This window comes from Amaranthus tricolor, chromosome 13, assembly GCF_026212465.1.
Source record: "Amaranthus tricolor cultivar Red isolate AtriRed21 chromosome 13, ASM2621246v1, whole genome shotgun sequence".
Lineage (NCBI taxonomy): Eukaryota > Viridiplantae > Streptophyta > Magnoliopsida > Caryophyllales > Amaranthaceae > Amaranthus > Amaranthus tricolor.
The window spans coordinates 10,405,311-10,410,539 of NC_080059.1; positions in this window are offsets into that span (position 1 = coordinate 10,405,311).

A 5,229-nucleotide genomic window follows, 5' to 3' on the forward strand; every position below is an offset into this window, starting at 1 on the left:
CATATATATATATATATACATATATATATATATATATACATATATATATACATATATATATATATATATATATATATATATATATATATATATATATATATATATATATATATATATATATATATATATATATATATACACATATACATATATATATATATATATATATATATATATATATATATATATATATATATATATATACCTATTAAAAATGTTTGATATTATATATAAAATTTTAAAAATAAAACTAATAATTTGTTTATTTGTTAATAACCAAAAGCGCTTATGGCTCAATGGATAGAGTATCTGTATGTAGAGCAGAAGGTTTGGTGTTCGACCCTTATTGGATGTAGGTATCAATTGGAGGGTTTCTTGACTACGTGCATCTATCTTTACTCCCTCTTTGAGGGAACGGGTATGATTTTTCCGCCTCTTTCAGGAAAAAGAAAATCTCCCCACTGGGATTGTTTATTTTTAATCAAGATACTTTTAGAAAAGCACTTTTTCACAAACTGCAACTATGTGACGACTGATGACGATAATTAAGCTAATGGAAAAAATTATGACTTACATTTTTTAATCTAAAAGATAATTAAATAAAAATAAAGCAGATATTTTAAACTGGTATTTTTGTTAATTAATTATGTCATTTAACATAGTAATTATTCTAGAGGAGTCATCTCTTTTACCTCCCTATTTTTTATTTATTATTATTATTATTATTATTATTATTATTATTATTATTATTATTATTATTATTATTACGGATATTTCATGATATACCACTGAGTTTCTTCGAAATTCACCATATACCACATGAAATGTTTTAATTTACCATATACCATTGAGTTTACGTCCGTTAGCACAGAATACCATTAATGGCAACTGCCGTCAGTGTGCCGTCAACACTTGCCTCGTGGTTTACACGTGCCTATTAAAAATCAAAACAGAAATCAGAATACAACAGCTTTTCTATCAGTGTTCTTCTGCTGAATGCTCGACCTTCACCTCGATTTTTCGTGCACTTCCAGTTATTTTGAGGAGGGTTCTTGGGCCATGACAGCAAGGCCCATGTGGAGAGATTCCAATTCTACCCTCGATTTCCTCCCCTGACCTTCGGTCACTTCTGCACTTCTCCGTCAAGGTGGCCTGGTCATCGATATTGAACAAGTTTTGTTGTATGGCTGATACAGAAGCTAGTATAAAGGTTGCTGACTACATGGCCTTGCACACGGATTTCAGAGCGTTGTGTGAGTTATTAATAGGGTTCTTGGCCCTTAATGGCTAGGTCCATGTGCCAAGATTTCATTTCTACTGTAGCTCAAGTTCTGGATGCACCGGTTTGGTCTCCACGTGTCGTGCGAAGTGGGCTGTTTGCTGGTTGTGCTTTTGTGTTGTTCTGATGTCAGAATTTGTGATGTCAAAATGACATCTACAAGACCTAGCTTCAATGCATCTGAGTATTCAGATGCCACATTTGTTCCTTTACCTCTCAAAGGATGAGATAGACTACGGGAAGCTATCCTGTATACCTTGGCACGAGATTTGAGCTTATACTTGGCAGCATATAACTTAGCCAAAGAGCTGTAAATCACATAAGCGCAAAACCCAACAACTTTCTTGCGATTATCCACGTATTTAAACCAATCAGCCATGGTTTCAAGAAACTTGTTCATCTGAGAATTTGCGTGAGCTTGGCTGGAATAGAGCATTGGAGTACATGGCAACGGCTCTGGATCTTTATCACCCTTCAGCAGTTCAAGCTCTGGATCCTCGTATGCCTATCAAAAAATAACCACCATAACGAAGAGGAAGAAGATCATCCAATACCTGAGAGTGAATGGCGTTACGAGAAGGGAAGAGCCAGTAAAATTTGAAGCTTGAATTTAATTTTCTTGATGATAAATTCAGAAATTAAAGAAAAATTGGTACCTTCTCGATGAGGAGAGAGAAAGGGAAATGGAGGAATTCAATGGAGAGAACCCTAGAGGAAGGAAGTGTTGACGGCACACTGACGGCAGTTGCCATTAATGGTATTCTGTGCTAACGGACGTAAACTCAATGGTATGGTGAATTAAAACATTTCATGTGGTATATGGTGAATTTCGAAGAAACTCAGTGGTATATCATGAAATATCCGTTATTATTATTACTATTTAATTTTTACTACTTTTATGGAAGATTTCAATAAAAGTCCACAAATCCTATTAAAAAAAATCAATTAAGTCATTTGAAAAATACACAATCAATTACTCACAATAAACATTCATCTCCTTTTCTATATATATACTCTTGAAAAACCTCAATGCTCTTTAATTAACCGATCATTTAAATATATTTTCTAAAATAACTCTTAAAAAGTTTAATTTTATTATTCAAATTAATTAAACCATTTGTTTTCTATGTTTGGTAAATTTTAATAAATGTGTATCTTATGTTATTTTTAACCCTATTTATATTATTCAATGCAAGAAAATTTTCTTGTTGATTATTTTTATAAAAATATCTAAATTATTTATTTTATTAAGATGGTAAATTTACAGTATATAAGAAATTCAAATTAATAGCTAAAAACGGGAAATTACTCAATATAATTAATTTTTGAAAGTGCTAAAATTAATAAGTTGAAAAATTTTATTTGCCACGTAAGTCAATGGCAACCATAAAATCCTTTCATCTTGTGAAGCTCTATGAGGATGACTAGAAGTGTTCATTCGGATGATCGAGTCGGTTTCAGATGGCTGTCATTCGGTTCAGTTGTATTTCGGATCGGTTAGTTTTCGGATGCGTGTAACGGCGGGTCACACTCGGGTCAGGTCGGTTAGTCACGGTTCGGTTGAGGATCGGTTATTTGAGCTATCGGGTTAGCATCGGTTCGGTGTCGGTTGAAGTTTGCGTCGAGTAATCAATCGGTCTCGGAATGTCATCGGTTAATAATTGGTTCGGTTTTACCAGGTACAGATCGGGTTCGGGTATTTGTAACACCCCGATATTTTCCCGATATATTATTTTTATTATTATTATTCTTTTAGAAAAAAAATATATATTTCTTTTATTATTTATTTTGTTAGTAGGTTAAATCATGAGAATCCAACTTTTAAGGCAAATAAAATCATTTTAAGTCCAAATCTTTTCCTAATCTATCTTTAATTTCAAAAAAAAATAAATAAATAAATAAATAAAAAAAAAAAAAAAAGGGAAATGGCAAAGGTTGGCCGGCCATATGGGAATATTTGGGAGGATTTGTAACTTCCATTTGAGTAAATGGAAGGTTAAGGAAATTATTATAATAAAATCTCATAAATCCTTAATCAATTCCTTTCCTTTCCTTATTCCTTTCCTTACTCCTTTTCATTTTCAAATTCAATTGCAAGTAAGAAAAAAAAAAAAAAAATACTCTCAAAGTTTCTCTAATCCTCACGCCTAATATCATCAAATTGGTTCATCAAATTTTGGTGTGTTCTTGAGCAATTGTAAGTAATTCTTAACCTAGTTTTATTTTTAAGTTTTAATTTAAATTTCTATGTTTTTATATGTGTGATTTTATAGTTATGATTTTGTTCATGAATTAAAAAAATTTATGTTTAGATGTATGATGTTTTTTCTATTTAAATTTAATGTATGGTTTTAGGGTTTTAGATTTGTGCACATGTGTGTGTAGAATTGTTTGATGAATGATTGAAATATATATATATATATATATAAATATATATATATATACATTAAAAAAAAAAAATGGTTGTTCATAAAAAAAAATGTGTATGTGGTGATGGAAATTTATTTTTATTGATTAATAAAAGAGAAGTATAAGGTTGATAGAAGAAAAATTTGCATGTATATATATGTGATGTGTTTGTGTTTGAACATTGGAGTAAAAAGAATTATTTTTAAGAAAAATATAGATAATTAATTAAAATTTATTTTTGTATGTGATCATGGAAATTATGTAAATTTTATTGTTTAGATTTATTAAAGAATAAAGCATTGAAATTTTATATTTTGGTGATAAAAAAATGGAATCCCGTAGGTTTTGAAATAGTGGAAAATTTGTGTTTTTGGAGCATTTTTGGCTTTGAAATTAAGTTAAAAATACTTATACTATGTTATAAATTATGAAATTTGGTACCCGGGGGTTTTGACGCCTTCCGGACGCAACGGTGAAGTCGGATTTTCAGTTTGACAGTATTAAGATGAGTTTCTGGACAGAATGTATAAGCTGTCCAGTTTTGTGTTTATACCATGTTGTAGTATGTGATGGATGTTCATGTTGTGTGTAGCATTCTAGGTATGGATGTGATTGTATATGTGTGTTATGTGTGATTTGAGGAAAATGTGTATGTGTGCTTATTTCCCGAATACGATTGAACCTTGTAGGAAGTCGATTCATGACCGGGAATTAATTGAGACGTTTGCGAGTTGGTTATTTTTGCTTAAGGTATGTACACGCAGCGTGGTTCGCAATAGATCGATGTATCATGTATTAATGATACCCAAAAGTAAGGCATGGGTATATAGAACGAATAATGCTATCGTTCGAATCAATAATTCTATACATTGTTATGATAAGTAGAGGTAGTATGTCCTCAATAACTTAAGTAGAGGTAGTATGTCCTCACTAACTCAAAAGTGGACGTAGTATGACGTCAATCTTTATATATTGTTTTGAAAGTAGAGGTAGTATGACCTCACTAACTTAAAAAGTGGACGTAGTATGTCGTCAATTGGTGGAAAAGAATTACTCGCGGCATATGAGGGCTTTATGAGCCACCGCGGGGGTATGCATACTTAACCATAGGCACCGAAGTATGGCGAGTGTCTATGGTAGAGGCTTGCTTAGGGGTTAGCTCCCCCTAATGTATTGTCTCACTTATGAAGTTTGGTGTGTACCGGCAGTATGGCTGGAAAGTACCGGCAGTATGGCTGGATAGTACTGGCAGTATGGCCGGATAGTACAGCAATATAGCTGACTAACTTTTACAAGAAAAATAAATATTCTTAATAAGTATGATCAAGCGTACGGTTCTGTGAATTGTTAATTAATCAAATTAAACTTTCTCGATGTTATTATTTATTGGTATGCGACTTTCGCTGACGTGTGCTTTTGGTCTTAACGACCCTGCGATGATGTTGTGTCCTATCTGGGCAATGACTAGCAGTAAGTTAAGTTGCAGGTCTGGGGAGTGAGGATTGTCCCTTGAAGAAATAAATTATTAAAGTAAAGAAGTC